Here is a 21,976-nt window from a genome sequence, read left to right as displayed (position 1 = left end):
GACACATGGGCAACTGAACTTCTGCTGGAGCATGCTGCTTAATTTATTATGTCTTGCTTGTTCTGTACACTTGCATCTCAGGACCTTGTGTCATCAAATAAAATTTATGCTAATCTACTGAATAAATCACAATGTCCAGAACACTGCTTTTCTGTGAAAGACCAAGATCAACATTTATCCTTAGGTTTATTCTATCATCTTTTGTCACACAGGAAGATGCCTTGATGATTTGTTACAGTAAAACTTATGTTTGTGTGGTCTTGTCTGTCAGTATTGCTCATTCTTTTTTAATTTTTCCAACTCTCTTGGGTTTCTAATACCATGACGGGAATGGACCCCATTCTTAAGTCAAAGTATGATCAAAGTTCATGAAATTAGTACTGTTTCAATCTATGATGTCAGCCAGAATTGCTCTTTGCAGTGCCCAGTAATGACTCCTTCTGTAATTTGTATGGAGTTACATGTATTGGTAACGTATCTAAATATGATTGTAGACACTTTTATAAGGCCCGTTGCTCCTACTACTACTAGAACTGTCTGGGTATCTTTCTTCCACATTGCTCTCGTTTCTGCCAGCAAATCCTGATATTTTATGACTTTGTGTCTCTTTGTACGCAAGACACAGTAGTCACTGGATGTGCCAATTTCAATGATCAATGGTATATTTGTCTTCTTTTCATCGACCACTACATCCAGTTTTCTAGCATCTATCTTTTGAACTGTTGGTAATGGACGATCCCATGTGATATAGACTTCATCATTTTCTATACTGCTTTGCGGCTCGCTCATGTTTCCAGTGTTTTTCAGCCACTTCAACACCATAATGTTTGCACAATCCCCAGTGCAACAGTTTTTCCACATTATTATGCCTTCCAGTATACAGTCCCTCTGCCATTAGTATATTACAACAAGCAACAAAGTGTGCAACTGTTTCCAATTCTGTTTTACAAAACCTGCATTTGTCTGTTTCTCCCACATGTTCAATGGACTTCGTAAACCAATGTGTATGTAGCCCACTATCTTGTGCTGCCAATATTAACCTTTCATCTCTTGTTTTGAATTTGCCTCTCCTTAACCATTCCTGCATTTGCTCCTGATCAACATGAGATTCGTCCAGAAGTTTCCTATACTTGCAACTATATTTATGGATTTTCCACATTTCTTGCCTTCTCATTTGGTCCTTCACCTTATATTCTTTATTTTGATTTTTGGCACATTCAGTTGCTGCCTGATTTTTTATCTACTTGTGGTTTGATTTCCATTCCTGACTGACATCGATATGCTTCTGCTAGACTAAGCAAGGAAGTCATCTTGGATTTATTCTCATGTTTCAAAACTTTCACTAGATTTGGGTCTTGTGAGGTCAGCAGATTGTGTGTGGAGTCCAATTGCAGAACTACACATGTGATCAATTTCAAGGAGGCCTATCCCTCCTCTGGAATGGGGAATATATTATCTTGGTATGCACTGATTTTTATAAATCATATGGTAAGCATGAAGCATCCTTCTTGCTTTCCTATCATATCTGTCCAACACATTTTGGGGCCAGTCAATCACTCCAAAACTGTAAGTTGGGACAGGAAGAGCAAATTGTTTTATAGCTTGAATCTTGTTCTTAGATGTCAATGCTGTTTTTCAGGATTAATTCAAGTCTTATAAAGTATTGGTTACTGAGTTTTATTCACATTTGTTCATGTTTTATTGTCGATCCTTTTGTTTGTGTTTTATTGTCGATCCTTCATCAATTCCCAAATATTTATACACTCCCTCTTGCTCAAGTTCTTTTATACCACATTCTTGGCACAAACTGATGTTTTTTTTGGTGCTGCAGTTTTCCTGCTTTAAAGGTTGCTTTTGCATATTTATCAAGACCAAATGACATTTTTGTATCATCTGAAAAAGTTTTGACATTTTGTAGATGTGCTTTCAATTCCTCATCTGATAAACTATATAATTTTAAATCATCAACAAAATTGAGAAGTCTTTACACTTTCTTGTTTTCTACCAGCCAAATTACAGCCGTGGCCTAAGCTATTATGTAGACAGCCTAATGGGTTACGGGCAAGGCAGAATAGCAGCGGTGACAGAGTCACCCTGGAATAACCCCTTTTGAATTTTTATCCCTGGAATAATTTGTCCTTTATCATAGCTTAATTACAAAGTGGTCTGTCACTGTTTCATGGTCACTCTAATGCAGTCGATCAGTGTAGAGTGTATCTTACACATTTTTAAGCACTCTTTTATCCATGATTGTGGGATGCTATCAAATGTTTTTTTTTTGTAGTCAATCCATGACATACTTAGAGTCTTCCCATTTTTACAGTTCTCCACTATGACTTTAACAAGAAATGACTCCTTGTTCCACATGACTTTCTTTTATTGCCATTTTGTTCTATTGCCATAATTGAGTTTTCTTCTAAATGAGTATAAGCTCTGTCGACATCAATTCCAGTGTATAGTTTATACGCAGTCGGAGGGCAAGTTATTGGTCTGTCAGGTACTAGTAATGAATATAAAGTAGGTAGTTTAAACTTAAGGCACATACTAGTCAACAACTGTGATGACAAAAGGCCCACGGATTGTAATGGCACAACCCTGTACTCAAGAACTGACAGATAAAAATAATGCTTCTCTGGACTGCCACATTTTTAGAGTTGCTTTCTGCTATCTGAATCACTTATTTAAATTGGCTATTGCTCTTCAGATACCTAATGCCGGTCATCTAGTCAGGATGCAATAGACAAGTCTTTGTGGGTTCTGTTCAAGCAGCTTTATTATATACAAACACATCAAGACTGAAGCTTATTAACTTTAACTTAGGTAACTTATACATAAACTAGCTACATTCATTCTTACATGCTCACTCTCTGGGTGCACTTTCAAAATGGCACTGAGAATAGCACGTGCCTGCTATTTATACATACAGGTTCACACCTTGATATGCTTCTTAAAGACACTGCACACACACACTGTTCTGTATCTTCCCTCTTTGAGAACTAGATCAAGCAATGCTGAGAATGTCAGTCGACATGCAAACAATACAAATAGTTCTTTGTCATGCAATTATATAGAACCAGGTACATATATACAGTTTTGTCCAGGTCGCTGTGTATTTCACACTAGGTCTGGAAGTAAATGACCAAATCATGTGACATAAAAATGAGAATTAGACTTAGCAACTGGAACCGTCTCTGATGAATATTCAACCTTAGGGGAATATCGGGATCATCATCAGGAACAGAAGTAGAAAGTAAGACACGTTCTGGAACAGGAACATTGTCTGAATTGTTCTGAGATTTAGAGTCTGTATCACAGGTACAATGCTGCGATAACTATTCTGGTACAAGAAGAAGATGCCTGCGATTTCTCCTGTACTCCACACCCTCAGATTCTACGAAGTAGGATCTCGACTCTGTACATATACCCGTTACTCGACCAATCCGGTCGAAACCTTTCACCGGTTGTATCTTCACAGTCTCTCCTTCTTTCAAAGGACAAAGAAATCTGCTCAATTTATCACAACTGGACTTCTGGAAAGAACATTTCCTTAATAACTGGGCTCTGATGATTCTGTTGTTTTTAGCTTTAGGCCTCAATAAACTGGAACCAATAGTCAGTGTCGTTCTTGTTTGCCAGGATAGAAGTCTCTGAGCAGGCGAGCTAAGTATATCGTCACAGGGTATGTTTTTGAGATTAAGTAAATTCAAAAAGACATCGGTATTATCATGATTTGACCTTTCAAGTAATTGCTTTGCACTCTGCACTGCATGTTCAGCTAGTCCATTTGACTGTGGATAATCTAGACTACTAGTAACATATACAAAGTCCCATTCTCGGGTCTATATTAGATGAATGAACACTTAAAATGTCAAGTACGGCATGCTCAACAGCTTTTAAGCAAATGTTCATCTAATCGAAACCCCTGAATATCGAAACAAGGAGTTTCTAAAAGTTATAGTTGGCCAGACATCAGGAAGCCAAAGGCTGACGGCTGACGGCTACAATGTACTGTACACCATTACAACCTCCCAAAAAAACAAAACAAACAAAAAAAAAAACAAAAAAAAAAACAAAAACAAATCGACAAACAAAGTAGAGGGGCTTCACCCCCCACAACCCCCAACATGGGGGCTGTGCCTCCCACACACCCCCTACTTAAATATACAAACTCCAAGAGGACTGTCATAACATTACACAGGGTGAACGTTGAGAGCGCACTACAGTTGAGAAGAATAAGAACGGCGAGACAGGGTGAACGTTCTGATGTCAGCCGTTGGCTTCCTCACGGCCGGCCAACTGTAACTTTTCGAAACTCCTTGTTTTGACATTCTTGGGTTTTGCTTAGATGAACGTTCGCTTAAAAGCTGTTGAGCATGGCGTACTCAACATTTTAAGCGTTTGTTCATCTAATAGGGAACCCCATTCTCTTGCAAATTTCTGAAACAAATGACTAGTAAAATTGAGTACAATTGTCAGAAATAACTCTGTGTGGACTACCATGGACTGAGAAATGATGTTTCAATTTGGTAATAACAGTAGTGGATGTTAGATTAGGTAGTAAATAAATCTCAAACCAGTTCGAATAAGAGTCTACCAATACCAAGTACTGCTGATTGTTCCACTCGAATATGTCAGTGGCTGCTTTTCAAAAACTTGACTTAGATGAAGTGGTTCTCTTTGTAAATGTGGTTTAGTATTATTGCACACTGAACAAGAAGAAAGTACTTTATCAATGTGTTTCACTAGTGAAGGCCAAAATACTAGTTCTCTTGCCCTTCTTTTGGCAGATTCAGAACCTGGATGACAATGATGCGAAATCTGTACATATTCATGTTGTAAGGAAGCAGAAACAATTTTAGGCCCTTTGAAAATAATGCCATCTTCCATCAACACCTCATCTCTGCAAGGAAAATAGGTTTACACTTCAAGTGGTACACTAGATTGATTTGACGGCCATCCAACACTAATGTAGTGGTTGAGCTTTTGCAAAATTGATCAGTCTTTGTGTGATCTCTCAGCTCATCAAGTCTTGTGGTAGAAAAATTAGGCACTGCCATTATGTCAAAGTCAAAATTCTATGCATCAAGCTGTTCCGTTGTATTTCTGAGCGACCTGGATAAGGTAACAGCCGGATAATCAAGTCTGCCTTTCGTATAGACAATTTTGAAGTTGTACTGTTGCAATTTGAACATCATTCTTTGTAATCTTGCTGGCGCTGAATGCATAGGCTTCTTTAGAAAAGTAACTAGAGGTTGGTGATCAGTTTCAATCTGGATAGCTCGATAACAGATATAATCATGAAACTTTGAACATGCAAATACTACTGACAAAAGTTCTTTCTCAATTTGAGCATATTGCATATCAGCTTGGGTAAGTGTTCTAGATGCATAAGCTACTGGTCTGCCTTCTTGAAGATTACTGTGCGCCAAGACCAAACTTTGAAGCATCACAGGAAAGAGTGACTGGTTTATTGACATCATAGTATCTTAATGTAGGTGGGGTGGCAATTTTTGCTTAAGGTTTTCAAATGCCTTCTGGTGCTGTTCCAACCAAGACCAAGTAACATTTTTGCACATTAGGTCTGTTAAAGGTGCTGTCAACTCACTGAAGTCTGGTATAAACTTGCCTAAATACTTGACCATGCCAAGAAAACACTGTAGAGCTTGAATATTATCTGGTGCTGACATCTCAAGAATAGCTGCTTGCTTAGACATGTCTGGTATTAAGCCAGTGCTGGTAAATAAATGACCTACATATGTAACTTCTGGTAGTCTGAATTTGCATTCTAGAGGACTGAGCTTTAACTTTATCCTGCATAGCTATTGGAACTTTTCATGCTGGACTGACCTCTGCGTCTAACTTCATGGAATACACAACTGGAAGTTTGCCCAACTTGCCATCGAAAACATCAGCATACTCTGAGAAAATGGCTTCAGAAAAATTGCAACTAGGGTATGTGCTTATATGATTAACTTATTTAGTAAAAGAAAGCAGATTCATTCTCAAACTGTCTCTGAGACCCAATAATGACTGCACAGGTCTTCAAACTACATAGAATAACAAGCTGTAACAGTTCCTAGCCAAATAACACTAAAGCACTACTGAACCTTCGGTATGAACAACTTCACCAACATAAGCAACAAGTTTTGCACTACTAGCCACCCTGAGTTGTTCATTAGTTCTCACCTTAGCAAATGTGTCTGCTGATATAACATTACACTTTTAACCAGTGTCTACTTTGAGCTTGGTGGATCTGCCATTGATTTGGACAGTACAAAACACTTTGTTCTTTGCCAACAAATGCATCAACCTTTTCACCAATTACTGATACACTATCTGCATAGAAAGTAGAATTGCATCTCTCTATATGATCAAACTGTGTGAGGTTTAGTTGATTTGCAAAACTTTTGAAAATGGTTCCATTTTTACACTTGTGGCATTGCTGACCATGCTAAACATTTTTCTCTTTTAGACTCATGACTGGCACCACAACTGTGGCAGTGAACAACAAAGCTGGATTCAGATTTTGCTGACTCATATTTGTACTGCACTGGGCATGCTCCTTCCTTAGAACTTGCTGGAAAACTATGCGGTTTCCCTAGTGAACCAGCAGGGGCTGTGGCTGCCATGTGCTTAGCCCTGCATCTGTTTGCCAAGTGTTGCATGCTGTCTACATTTGTTCCACAGCCTGCTAAAATCATGTTATTGTCACTTGCAAGCATACTTGTGTGTCTTTCTGTAACTTCATGGATTTGACAACTCTCAATGGCTTTACTCAATGTTAAAATCACGGTCACAAAGCAAAATCTTTCTCACAGCAGCACTATTAATACCACACATAAGCCTGTCCTTTATTAACTTTTAAGTCATCAAACCGTCACATTTTAGCTTTGTTTCTCAGGTTAGTAATATAAGCTGCAAATGTTTCCCCTGGTTTCTGATCTCTTGTGCAAAACAAATGCCTCTCTGATGTAATATTTTTTCTGGGAGCTGCACATTTCCCTGAATTTGTGCTTCAAACACTCAGGGTCTTCTCTTGACTCTGCCTGTACAACAACATGACAATTTCCACCTTCTCCTTCATATACTGCTGGTGCATACACAAATGAGCGCTCTCTTTCAATGGCCTCTGACCAAGCTAGGTTTAGCGAAATGAATGCCCTGGTGTGTGCATCTTTGACAGAATAAACTGCTTGTCTAAAAATATCATACTCTTGCTCAACTACTTTCCAATTCTCTGCAATATCCTCATCAAATACAAGTGGTGAGAGCTTTTGAAATCCATCTACCATATTAACACATAGCAGTAAAGGGTTTTTACAAATATGTAGAAATACACACACATACGCTAGAAATTTATGTCAGTACTTGTAACTTTGCCCAATGGCACAATGAGCCTTTAAATGACTGAATTTGGCAAAATAAGTTTCTTGAGCACTTTTAACACTTTCGAAATTGTCGCACAGCAAAAGTAATTTATCATCATTTTAAGAAACATTTCGAATAACTGCAGTGTATGAATGAACTGGGCAGACGAAGCTCAGAGTAAGAAACATTTCAAAGTAACTGTACTTTCCATATAAACAGTACATGACACACTGAAACTTTCCCAAAATAGCAGTACCTTGATAGATAAGTCTTTACAGTGCAAAAAACACTGTAATGGCAATACTTTGCGAATTGACACACCCAGCACAAGAAACTTTCCGAAATGGCTGTACTTTGCCTGTACTTTATGAAATAATTGCACTTTGCACACAAACTCTTCGAAATCCATGCCCAGTAATAAGCACACACTACAACCACTTTTACACACTTAGAGATACTTTGAATAACTCTAGTTATGCCTTTGATACAATACAAAGTCGTAGTTATGCCAAAATACAGCATTTTGCCAAAAACACATGTAGTCGCCTTGCTTTATTTATGCTTAATGTGCCATTTTTACCGTTATTATATTTGTTTTGCTCATTTAATCTCTTTTCATGCTTGTTGTATGTGCTCGTTTTACTCTAAACATGCCCGTTTTGCTTTAAACACACTTGTTTTGCTTTTCTGATAATCGTTTTATCAAATTTCTTAATCTTAAAAATTTTGTTTACTTAATAAACCCTTTGTGCCTCTTGCTTGTTTAATAATGCGGTTTGGCCCTTGTAACGCTCCATTTTATCTTTTTTAAAAAATAAACTGTTCGTGCAAGTTTTCATTACGTTTGGTTCTTTTCTGGCTCTTTTTCATGCTAGTTTCTCTTAGTTTACCTTCACTGCTATGTTTGCAACTCATGGCTCTGAAAATCAGTCTCCAGAATCCCGGTTCTGACACAATGTCACTCATCTAGTCAGGATGTAATAGACGAGTCTTTGTTGGTTCTGTTCAAGCAGCTTTATTATACACAAACATCATCATCATGAATGAAGCTTATTAACTTTAACTTGGGTAACTTATGTACAAGCTAGCTACATTCATTCTTACATGCCCACTCTCTGGTTGCACTTTCAAAATGGCACTGAGAATAGCACGTGCCTGCTATTTATACATGCACATTCACTCCTTGATATGTTTCTTAAAGAGGCAGTGCACGCACACTGTTCTACACCTAACACTATAAGCAGAGTGCTCAAATTTGACACAGAAACCTACAAAATTATTGGCTTATAAACTAGCAACATATGCCTGACATCACTTCATCAGGAACATGTCTGATGAGAAGAGTTGAGCAGGATAACACTATGGTTTAATGCAGTTCCACAACTTCAGGAAATTTCGAACAGTCCACATGTGAGACTGAAAATACTATGCTCAAACGTAATGCACACAAGGTTCAGTATTTCATGTTCCACCATCTCTTTTAGACTTTGATTCCTGAATGTATTACCAGCTTTACTTTTCTGCACCATTTGGTCAATCCAGTGAGACACATTATAACCTGTTTCTTTACATTTGGTCATACCCAGTGTGAAGGCTGCCAGCCCAGCTAGATAGAATTTTGTACATATTTCTATGTCATTTGTGAATAGTAATATGATGGTCTGTACTGAGCTTCAAGGTTGTAACCTTAGTGCACCCTGCTGGAAAAGAGCAGAAAAGTGTATAAACTACATGCCTATGCAAATGTATGGGTTGATGTTAAAGGCTGGAATATAGAGAGTTAACTTGCAAACTCTAAGAAAATAAGTGGAACTTGTTTATGACTGGTATCTCTGTTTTCATCTCAAAGCAGACACAATGTCTAGAGTTGTAGGCTTTCCTGTTGTCTGAAAACAGAGGTAATTACAGGTTAATTATTTTATGACTTCGTTTCAGGCAAGCTTCTAAGAGAGAAGTGTCAGCTTCTGAGAGATGTGTATTTTTAACAGAGCCATGTTAAATTTTAAGTTCCTGCTAGCCCGGAAACCATGGCAGAGGTGATGAGAATGATGTAATCTGAGATGATTCAGCATAAATGTTCGTTAGTAACTTAAGAACTATCTCAGAGAGAAAGTCTGTGCATTTTGTATCTTGTTCTGGACCTGTAAACATCTCATCAGCACTTCTCATCTGTATTTGCCTTGCTCTGTAAGTAAGTTATTTAGAACATGGTTTCTCTTAGAGACAGATAGGAATATAGTAAGATTAGTATAGATATTTTCTGTATTTATGTGAGACTAAAGTATTTCCTGTGATTCTGAACTCTACTGCCACTGTGTTGAGTTAATGAGTATTGTCTTGTGCTTTTATTATTTATTATTAAATATATTTAAACCTTTTAATTGTGGCTGGTTTTGCTTAGAGATATTTAAACTCTTAGGGTACTTGCATATGTATTTGATGATACTGTATAGGCCACTCCTAAATAGCCTTACAAGTTCTGGTCACACTATTTGGATAACAGTAACATTACACAGTAAAATTTGGCAGCCTTTGGTAAGGACCTTTATAGTAGCTGAGAAGGGTGGATGGTGGCAGGTGGTACTACCATATAGTCTGGGGAGAAGGGGGCATAGCTAGTAAACCTGTGTCACCCTTCCCCTGGAGTGTTTGTATATAAATCAAATCTCAAAGTGTGTGTGTGTGTGTGTGTGTGTGTGTGTGTGTGTGTGTGTGTGTGTGTGTGTGAGTTACTTGGGCAGAGACACGAAGCACTGGTTTGACAGTGAAGGTGCTGGAGGTTTTGGCTTGACCACTCGGCTGAGATCTTAACCCTGTAGCTGTGCCAGTGGGACATCTTATTGGAGATCTGGAGAGAGGGAGAAACCAGCCCCAGACTGACTGTGATATCTGTGTGCTCTTGAGGAAAATTGTAATTTACTGTGTGTGTACTTGTCAACCTCCCAATGTGCATGTCCCTCGCTGGTGTTAGTGGTGAGGATTAAGGCTCCTTGATTACTGGGCCAGTGCAGGAGGGTCAAATATTAATTGTCGGGCAGTGGAGGGATAGCCACATCCCATATTAATTGGTTAACAGTGGTGAGACAGCCACATCACATTAATTGGCTTGTCATGGTGTGGATATTGAATTCCAGTAGCTTGTGTACAGTGATCACTGAAGATGTTTTTGTACTCTAAATCAGCCATGCAGTGAACATTCAGAGTTCATATCATAATTGTTTTACTTCTTTTGTTAGCTTAGTTAGTCAGGGAGAGCAGGCAAGCATGTCAGCAGAGGAGTATGGCAAGCTGATAAAAAGCCAGTTGGCTGACATGTGCCAGGCTAAAGGACTGGTACATGGAAACCTGACTAAAGCAGACATGATTGCAGCTTTAGTCACAGCTGCATCAAAGAGTAGCAACCAGGAGGATGATCAGACTAGCCACGGGGATGCACAACTCTCAGAAAATGGACAGCTCAACCTTTCCACGGAGGACTTAAAAATCTGTCTGGAGCTAAAGAGACTTGAGTTGGAGGCCAATCATTTGCAAATGGAAGCAGCAGAGACACTGAAACATCTGAAAGCTGAGAAGGAGGAGAGGCAGAGGCAACATGAAAAGGAGATGCTGACTCCTCGCCAGAGTCATGGAGTTAATGGGGAAGGGAGTAACAAAATCCCAGAAGCAACAAAGATCAGTAAATTTCTTCCGCAATTTACAGAGGGGATAATTTTCATAGTTTCATTCATATGTTTGAAAGTGTATGTAAACAGTATGATGTTGACCAAAGGTTCCTGACTTCCTTACTCCATTGTAACTGTTCTGTCCAAACTGTCTGATAATTACGGTCTAAATTATAATGTTGTAAAGAATCGTTTGCTAGAATTTTTTAAGCTGACATCTGAAACTTATAGGAAAAGGTTTTGTGAGCACAGATGCAATTGCACATGAAAGTGTGTGTGAATATGTTGCTGAACTAAGCACTTATTTTCATAGGTGGGTGAGTGGATGTCAGGTCACTACTTCTGAATGGCTGGCAGACCTTTTGCTGAGGAAACAAGCCGTTAGCACTTTGCCTGAGGACATATGGATCTGGTTAGCTGATAGACAATGTCTTACTGTAACATGAGTTGTGGAAGAAGGGAGACCTATACCTAGCAAGCAAGGCATCACTGCACAGGAAAGGGACACCCAGTACTGCTCATGGGTCTAAAGGAACCCATGATGGGCAGCCCAGATTGCCCCAACAGAACCTGCCAGTAGCAGGGGAAGCCACTAGTACAGGTACACTTCCAGGACCTAGGGTACATGTTTTAAATGCAACCAGTGGGGGCACATAGCATACAGATGTCCACACAGGCAAGGTGGGGAACAAAAGGTGGGAGAGCCAGTAAGTGGGAATGACAAAATGCCAACAGTAGGTTGCCTTGAGACAAAAAGGGTACCAAACTATTACAAGAGGTTATATCCTATCTTAGTGAATGGGAAAGAGGCCATTGCTAAGGGAGACACAACCTCTGACCTAACCATTGTGAAGCCTGGAATGGTTACTGAGGTGCACTACCTGCTTGGGCAGTCTTCTCCAGTCAGAGATTTAGGAGGGATCCTATTCCAAACACCTTTGGCTAGGGTTCACCTTGACTGGGAGAGTGGAAAAGGAAGACAGCAAGTAGGTGTGTTCGAGGATATCCCTGCAGATGTCCAGACAGGGAATGACTTTTGATAATGCAGTACAATATGTTCATGCAGTTACACCCAGTCAGACTTGGAAACAAACATGTGGGTCTGGTAGCTTGGGGGAGACCCAGCCAGACTGCATACTTGCAGCCAAGACTGGTGAGGTGGTTACTTCAGGGAGGTGTCTACCCTGTAGCAGTAAGACTGAAGGTGAGCCACAGCTGCTTGTGGGTACTGATGTTCCCTTGGACAGAGTGACTGCAAGGGCACAGATGAGTAGTAGTACCCAGGCTGACAGTGAGGCACCGCTGTCAGAGGGTACCAGACTTCCTGTGGAAGGGGAGCTGGGAGTTATAAAGAGAGAGTTGAGAGAGACTCAGCTCTCAGACCCTACATTACAAGGCTTGAGTGACGTAGCTAGTGAGGCATCTGATTCTCAAGGGAAGGGGGATTCTTTATACTGGGACAAAGGGTTACTATACAGAGAGTGGACCCCTGAGGGAGGGCTAGAGGGTGACAGAATACAGCAGTTCGTAGTGCCCACAGTCTACCATCTGGAACTTGATATTCCTTTTGCAGGTCATATGGGCATAAAACGTACAAAGAGACATATTATGCAGAACTTTTATTGGCCTGGGATTTCAGGGATGTAACAGGGTACTGCAGGACCTGTGAGCAATGCCAAAAGGTAGGCAAGGCAGGAGACAAGGTGAAAGCTCCTTTGATGCCTTTGCCTGTGATTGAGGAGTCATTTCACAGGGTAGCTATGGATATTGTGGGGCCTCTGAGTACCCCAACTTCCACAGGGAAAAAGTATATCCTAGTAGTAGTAGATTATGCTACGAGATACCCTGGGGCAGTGGCTCTGTCCTCCAATGAGGCAGAAAAGGTGGCAAATGCTTTGTTAGAGATTTTCAGCAGGGTAGGTTTCCCAAAAGAAATACTGACTGACAGAGGTGCCAATTCATGTCAGACCTGCTGGCTTGTCTGTGGAAGTACTGTGGGGGTGAAGTGCCTAAAGACCACCCCCTACCATGACAGGTTAAACTCTACACTTAAGACCATGCTACAGGCATTTGCAGACCAGTTTAAGAGGGAGTAGGACAAGAGGTGCCCCAGGAATCCACAGGTTTTTCACCCTTTGAGTTGTTGTATGGACATAGGGTGAGGGGACCTCCAGATTTAATTTAAGAGGAGTGGGACGGTGAGTGTGACTCTCACAAGGAGTCTGTTGAGGCATATATACTAAACTTCAGGACAAAACTCTGGGAACTCATGGGCTTAGCCCAGGGGAACCTGGCAGAAGCCCAACAGCAGAAAAAGGTCTGGTATGACAGGAATGCTCGAGCTAGACAGTATGCTGTAGGGCAACAGGTAATGGTTCTCATTTCTGTCGGACACAACAAGCTGCAGGCAGTTTGGGAGGGACCCTACAAGGTGGAAAGGAAGGTCAGTGATGCTAACTACATGGTAGAACTGCTGGGCAGGGGCACAAATTCTACCATGTTAACATGATGAAACCTTACCATGATGAGGAGGCCCTTGTGCTGAGTATTTGCAGTGGATTGCAGGAGTCGTCGGAGGGAAATCTGGTGACTGGAAACACTAAAGGTGGAGGCATGTCCATATTCATTAAGGATATCCACATCTTCAAGCTAGTTGCTCAGCATAATGCATCCGAGATTATCCAAGTTCAACTAACTCTGGGCAAAAACGCAATCCAGATTGTAGCTTGCTACAGACCCCCCACCATGCCCCAGGATTCCCACTCCTCTTTTCTTGATACACTGGAAAATATTAAGGTACAACCCAACACTCTAATAATGGGTGATTTCAACTACCCTACCATTAAATGGGAAATCTCCTCATGTACCAACTCTTTTGCTCAACGTTTTCTGGAAATCATCAATTCCAACACCCTGGATCAAATTATCCACACCCCCACCAGGGGCAGCAATATCCTAGACCTGGTCATCACCAACATGGGTGACTGGTGTTCCACACCAGAGGTCAGCTCCTCATTGGTCAGATCCAACTACAAGATAATCACCCTAGACATCCACATCCCGCTCCCACCCCCCATTAGGAAAACAACTGTAAAAAAATTCTCCAAAGCCAACTTCACGCTTCTTAAGAAAGAAGTGGCAAACTTCATCACACCCATGATGATGGACAATAGGGGTACGACTGCTGAATCCTACACAAATGCACTTTATAAGCACTTACATGAGTGCATGGATCGTGTTATCCCTAACAGAATCAAGATGCTATCCTCCAAAAAAAGGAAGCCAATCTGGTGGTCTTCTGCCATAAACAAACTCTACAACAGAAGAAAGAAACTGTTGCAAAAAAAAAAAGAGTAAAATCCCACGATTGGAGGAACTCCCTGGTTAGCCTCAGTAAGAAGCTGAGATCCCTCATAAAATCCTCTAAAGCTAGTCATGAAAACAAAATTGCCACTGATTCTAAAGACAACCACAAAGCATTCTATAAGCTATGTCAAAAATCTCAATGGCAACACTCAGATCTGCTCTGAGTTACAGCACAATGACACTAAATATACAGAACCAACTGATATTGTCAACATCCTGGCAGATAGGTTCAGTGCTAACTTTACCCCCCTCTCACCCCCTAAAGGGCCCATCTTTATACCGGAAGAATGCAAAGTTCCTGTAATCACGGCTGCACAGGTAAAAACCTCACTCTCCAAAGCCAAGAACACAGCATCCATGGCACCTGACAACATCCCAGGCTGCCTTCTACATGAACTACAGAATGAACTGGCACCCCACCTAAGTACCATGTTCAATCATAGCCTCACCTCATGCTATGTCGCACTGAATGGCGCACCGCAACAGTTATCCCACTCCACAGGGGGGGGGGGCACTACAGACCCCGGGAACTACCGCCGCATTAGCCTGATGAGCCTTGTCTGCAAGGCCATGGAACGTATCATCATGGAACTCGTAAACAAAGACATTGGAGATCTCCAAACTCTGGATCCCACACAGTTTGGGTTTGTAAAAGGCAAATCATGTCTCCTAAACCTGACAGACTTCTTTGAAGTAGTCACCAAAGCCATAGATGAGGGTAAGATGGTTACAGCCTGTCTAGATCTCGCCAAGGCGTTCGACACCATCCCCCACTCTAGAATTATAGATAAACTCACTAAACTAGGTATAAATCCCTATGTCACAAGATGGGTTGCCAACTGGCTTACTAACAGAACCCACACCGTGAAAGTAGCAGACTCCAAATCAGACTTCAGACCAGTGACATGTGGAGTACCACAGGGTTCAGTCCTGGGTCCTCTCCTGTTTGGTATCTACTTCTCTGAAGTACAGGCTAACACAGGTCTTTGGCTAACTAAATCTGCAGATGACTGCAAACTAGGAGCCATAATTGAAACTCCTAATGATGTGGGCATCCTATAAAAGGGCCTCACTGAGACAGATGCCTGGTATCAAAGACATGGTCTCAAGCTCAATGCCAAAAAGTGCATTGTCATCCCTTTTGGTAAAAACTCTCTACCCATGAACTACCACATAGGCAGTAGTCTACTTAACACCGAAAGTTTGATAAAAGACCTTGGGACACAGGTGGACAGTAGTCTCTCCTTTGATAATCACATCACCACAGTGGTCAGGAAATCCTTCTACGTAGCACACCATCACAAAAGGTTTCTCATCCAGAATAAAAGAGGTCATTGTTCCCCTCTGCTCATCACTCATTAGACCCATTATAAAGTACAACGCCCCTTTTGGTATGTACCTCACAAGACATCTACAACAACTGGAAAGGCCGCAAAAATACCTCACAAAGAGGATTACTGGCCTCAAACAGATGCCTTACGAAGACCGTCTCAAAAAACTCCAGCTTTACTCCGTTGCATATCACCTACTTGGAGGCGATCTCTGTCTAACATACAAAGCTATGACAAACCCAGAGCTGTTGGACATGCTCCACTTAAAGAAATCCCAATCCCTCTGAGCTACACGCTCTAGGGACCTAAAACCTTGTCACCACAATAAACAGAACATGCTGGAGGGATAGATTCCTGTCCCAGAGACTTCCCATACTCTGGAACAGACTACCTATGTCAAACAGAGCTCCTCATTAACACTCTTCAAGAAAAATCTTGATGATTGGATGGGTAATAGGAAATTCACCCTGGGGATCACTTCTGTGGTTCTGCTTGACAGGGGCACAGGAAAATAATTTTCTTGGGTGGCGAAAGCCAGGGTACCTTTTTGGCTAGGCTTGTATAGGCCCTAGGGCCAATAGCCTAGTACCTACCTATGAACTGATCTCCTCAGTGAGGCTTGGACTGACATCTCAATGGAAGGCACAGCAATATCCCAGCAGCTATCTTCTACCTAGGTTAGATAAATCCGAGCAGTGTTACAGGAGTTTGGGGACATGTTCACTGGAAATCAGGGTTCACCCACCTGGTGCAGCACCAGGTGGATACATGACCCCAAAGCCCTATTCGGCAGGCCCCTTATAGGGTGCCTGAGAGAGTCAAACAGACTGAGGGAGGAGATGCAGGAAGTGTTGGAACTAGGGGTAATTCAGGAGCCCAGCAGTCCTTGGGCCTCCCCAGTGGTGCTGGTACTGAAGAAGAATGGCAGCACCAGGTTCTGTGTGGACTACAGGAAAGTAGTAACACAAAGTCAGATGCTTACCCCATGCCTAGGACAGATGAAGCCCTACAGCAGCTGGGTGGGGCTAAGTATTTTACCACCATTGATCTTACCAAGGGTTACTTGTGGGTGCCCTTGACTCCCAGTGCTAGAGAGAGGTCAGCCTTTGTGACTCCTTTTGGCTTGTATGAGTTCACAAAGATGCCCTTTGGGATGAAAAATGCCCCAGAGACTCTCCAGAGGCTGGCAGATCATATCCTAGTAAGAGCAGGAGATTTTGCCTTTGCTTACCTAGATGATATTGCCATCTACAGCCATTCCTGGCAAGAGCACCTTCAGCATGTCAGGGAGGTGCTGGGCAGACTACAGAGGGCAGGGTTGACCATTAAGCCCAGCAAATGTCAGGTGAGGAAGGCAGAGGTCACGTACCTAGGACATAGAGTGTGCAGTAATAAGATCAGGCCAGAACCTGCCAAAGTAGAAGCCATTCAGACATAGCCTGCGCCTGTTACCAAAAAGCAGGTGAGGGCATTTTTAAGGACAGCAGGGTATTACAGAAAGTCCGTCCCTAGTTGTAGTACCATAGCTGTTCCCCTCACAGACCTGACAAGGAAAAACAAGCCAGATAAGGTAGTGTGGACCCCAGCATGTCAGCATGCATTCCAGACGCTTAAAGAAGCTTTAGGAGGGCCCCCTGTGTTAGCAAGTCCAGATTACAGCAAAGAATTTGTTGTGCAGGTAGATGCTTCGAACCATGGGGTGGGGGCTGTACTTTAGCCAGATTTCTTCAGAGGGAGAAGAGTATCCAGTGGTTTATCTCAGTCGTAGGCTCCAACCCAGGGAGGAATGCTATGCAGCTGTAGAAAAGGAATGTCTAGCCATAGTGTGGCATTGCGGAAACTTCAGCCTTATCTATATGGAAGAAAATTCACTGCAGTTACAGATCACAATACCCTAACATGGTTACATCGAGCCACCCAGGAAAATGCCAAGTTGCTAAGGTGGAGCCTAGGGTTGCAAGCATATAATATGACAGTGCAGCACCGCAGTTGGGCTAGCAATGCCAACAAAGATGGGCTCTCAAGACAGGGAATGAGGTAAGGTATTCTCAGATACACTCACATCTCTCAAGCAACGTTTCTCTAGGGTCACTTAAAAAACTAGCTTGACTTCTCGGGGGGGGGGGGGGGTTGTCAAGGCTGCCAGCCCAGCTAGATAGAATTTTGTAAACAATTCTACAATTCTATGTCACTTGTGAATAGTAATATGATTTATATGCTTGCCTTAGAAGTGTAAGAAAACTATATGTTCTGCACTGAGCTTCAAGACTGTAATTACAGTGCACCCTGTTGGAAAAAGAGCAGAAATGTGTATAAACTACATGCATACGCAAATGTATGTGTAGATGGTAAAGGCTGGAATATACAGAGTTAACTTGCAAACTCTAAGAAAATAAGTGGAACTTGTTTATGACCATCTCTGTTTCAACTCAAAGCAGACACAATACCTAGTGTTGTAGGCTTTCCTATTGTCTGGAAACAGAGGTAATTACAGGTTTCCAAGGTAATTGTTTTACGACTTCCAGTTTCAGGCAAGCGTCCAAGAGACAAATGTCAGCTTCTAAGAGATAAGTATTTTTAACAGAGATGTTAAATTTTAAGTTCCTGCTAGCCTGGGAACTAAGGCAGTGTTGACAAGAATGATGTAATCTGATATGATTCAGCAAGAATGTTTGTTAGTAACTTAAGAACTCTCTCAGAGAGAAAGCCTGAGCATTTTGTATCTTGTTCTGGACCTGTAAACATCTCTTCAGCACTTCTCATCTGTAGTTGCCTTGCTCTGTAAGTAAGTTACTTAGAACATAGTTTTCTCTTAGAGGTAGACAGGAATATAGCAAGATTAGTGTATATATTTTCTGTATTTATGTGAGACTGTCCTGCAATGTTGTTTTAAAGTATTTTCTGTGATTCTGAACTCTACTGTCACTGTGTTGAGTTAATGAGTATTGCCTTGTGCTTTTATTTATTATTAAATATATTTAAACCTTTTAATTGTGACTGGTTTTGTTTAGAGATATTTAAGCTCTTAGAGTACTTGCATATGTACTTGGTGATACTATACAGGCCACTCCTAAATAGCCTTAAATGTTCTGGCCACACTTACTATTTGGATATCAGTAACATTACACAGTAGAATCGGGCACCCTTTAGTAAGGGCAGTTATAGTAGCTGAGAAGGGTAGTTGGTGGCAGGTCATACTACCAAATAGTCTGGGCAGAAGGGGGCATAGCTAGTAAACCTGTGCCAGCCTTCCCCAGGAGTGCCTGTGTGTTTGTTTTTAAATCAAATCTCAAAGTGTGTGTGTGTGTGTGTGTGTGTGTGTGTGTGTGTGTGTGTGTGTGTGTGTGTGTGTGTGTGTGTGTGTGTGTGAGCTACTTGGGCAGAGACACAAAGCACTGGTTGAAAAGAGAGGGTGCTGGAGGTTTTGGCTTGACCACTCGGCTGAGAGCTACTTGGGCAGAGACACAAAGCACTGGTTGAACAGAGAGGGTGCTGGAGGTTTTGGCTTGACCACTCGGCTGAGATCTTAACCCTATAGTTGTGCTAGTGGAGAGTCTTACTGGGGATCTGGAGAGAGAGGGAGAAACCAGCCCCAGACTGACTGTGATTTCTGTGTGCTCTTAAGGGAACTTGTACTTCACTGTGTGTGTACTTGTCATCCTCCCGATGTGCATGTCCCTCACTGGTGTTAGTTGTGAGGATTGAAGCTCCTTGATTACTAGGCCAGTGCACGGTCGTCACACCCAGCTATGACTTTAATATTTTACTTAGCATGGCCTCCACAATCATGTAGAAACAATGACCTTGCCACCTTCTGAATGATAAACCTTGAACACAGGGAAGTTTAGTGCCTCCACTCACTAGAGTATTATCCATTACAGTGACTATACAATTTAGCCCTTCACTGTTTTCAGCCACCCTGTCAAAACAAACTCTGCAGGTGACGAAATCCCAAATGTAACTGTAAAAGTCTGTATCTACACAGAGAGATGTAAATACACAGAGCTTGCCATTGGTTAGCATTAAGCAAAGACAGCTTAGCCTCTTCGATTGAAGGAGATATTCCTTTTTGATCAGTTTGTTTTAAGTCTTGAGGATTTATTCATATTTTCAGCTTACCCCGATTCACAACTGCTACTATGCTATTCACCAATTAATTTGGTTCGGTTTGCTTAACAATAGCACATATACCTTCCCATGTGTTGTAATTTCTGCTCAATTCTACCTGTGAGAGCAACAGGGAATCTCTTACAGAATTAGCTATAGGTATTGCATCAGGAGAAGTCTTATTAGCATAAGCTTCTTGCAGGCAACCCAAACCAGTAAACAAATCTGTAAAACCTTATCAGCAATTTTTTTAATTTATTTTTATAACAGTTATTCCCACTAGGCTAGTATCAGCTTTTCAGGGGAGACTGGAGGTGTTACTTATACTACTAAGGGAAATTTGGCCAGGGCATTTGGGAACTTTCCCCTACTCTTTTCGATAGGTGCAGTGGGATCTTTTACATCCACCTGAGCTACCACCAACTCAAGCAGATGAGATTGAGGTCTGATGTCTCATCCAAAGGACAAAGCACTCAGGTGTACAGTGTCAGCAATCGCTCTACCTGGTGTGGAAAAGTTTTCTGCAGAACATTAATAACTTTTTATTTATTTATTCTTTGTTGACAGGGTTATTCCCACCAGGAAAGTAGCCTCTTTTCAAGGGACACCTGTAGTGGTATTTATACTACTGGGGGAAATTCGGCCAGGGCATCAAGGATCTTCCCCATACTCTTTTTGATAGTTGCTGTGGGATCTTTTACACCCACTTGAGCTACCACCAACTCAAGCAGATGGGGAAGAAGTCTGATGTCTTATCCAAAGCATGAGACACTCAGGAGTGCAGCATCAGCAACACTGACATTTCAAACGCACATTCAGCACTTTGGGAATGTTTTCTTCACTTTTACTGAAGTATCTAGCACAGTAAGCACTGTTACTACATCTGCTAGTCACATCAGTACTGTTATACTTAACACTGTGTTATTCCACAGCCAAAACAGCAGTTTGCTGAATTTCACAAAATTGTGCAGTATCAAATAGGCATTTCACGAACGTGTGAGCTTTTTTTTCCCAACCACCTTTACTGAATTATCACTTGTGACATAGGCAAATTTACATTCATATAAAAGTAATCAAACTGTATTAAGATAACAAACATTATACTTCACATATATTAATATACATCATATAACCTAAACAATATTACATAAATTATTCAATTCCTGCCCTTTTTTTAAACAACAAACATCTTTATTAAACCATCACTTACTACGCAGGCAATCATACATTTATATAAATTAAAACAAACTACACAGACACAATCCTTGTCACAAGCATTTTACATCACAAATCATACTGACACACACTCAATTGTAAACATTATACATCACTTATAATCTTCCCAATCTTTCTCACTCAAACATTACATAGCTCATTTAAGTCCTTCTGCATTTCAGACCTCATTCCTCCCCTGTATGACATGTTCCCACAATTCCCATTTTTTTCTATGTAGTTTGCTCCTACCCTTTTCTAAAGATCTTAATTCCAGTTGTTTTATCTGTTACTGTATTCACTACTTCCAGTATAGTTGGTTTAGATTTTGATTTCCATTTTCTAGTAACTGCTTTTTGGGTAGCCACCATTATTAGACACAGCAAGGCCTTACAATGTCTAAGCAATTCTGATTCAGTATCATAGCTCAGAAAAATCATCTCCCTCGACAGACCAATCTTCCCAACCAGCATCACTGACCATACATCCTGCAGGGAATCCTTAAAGCACACCAAATGACCACACTCCCAGAAAATATGTTCCCAATTGCCACTTTCTGCCCCTTCACACCTCCAACATTTACTGTCTGCCTGTGGAAAAATTCTCTGGAGTCTATTTGGGGTACAAAAATATCGATGTAAATATTTCCAGGCAAAAAAACTACATCTTCTACATTTATTGCATATTTTGGAAACACACATTTATCTTACCATCATTTCTTTGTGAATTGCTTATCCAATCTCTAGTCCAAGGCCTTTCTAACCTCCTCTGATTGACGCTTACAGCTATCATGCAATATTTTAAATGCTCTAATAATTATTCCTTTTTTAATGACAGCTTCTGTTCTACACTCTACTAAAAACTGTACCAGTGCTGGTATTTCGTTTAGGACTCCCTGCTTCTTTCTCTTTGTCTATACTCTGATATCAA

The 21,976-nt window shown here is 41.1% G+C and overlaps 1 protein-coding gene across 4 annotated transcripts in view; it reads right to left on the bottom strand.

The window, feature by feature from the left end:
- The window catches only part of LOC122816538 (ubiquitin carboxyl-terminal hydrolase 22-A), a 2,071,246-nt gene that overhangs the window by 444,360 nt on the left and 1,604,910 nt on the right, over window positions 1–21,976 (bottom strand). The gene's annotated exons all lie outside the window — the stretch shown is intronic.

This window comes from Protopterus annectens, chromosome 12.part0 (assembly GCF_019279795.1).
Source record: "Protopterus annectens isolate FY-2018-M chromosome 12.part0, PAN1.0, whole genome shotgun sequence".
Taxonomy (NCBI): domain Eukaryota; kingdom Metazoa; phylum Chordata; order Ceratodontiformes; family Protopteridae; genus Protopterus; species Protopterus annectens.
This window is presented reverse-complemented; position numbering and strand designations above follow the sequence as displayed.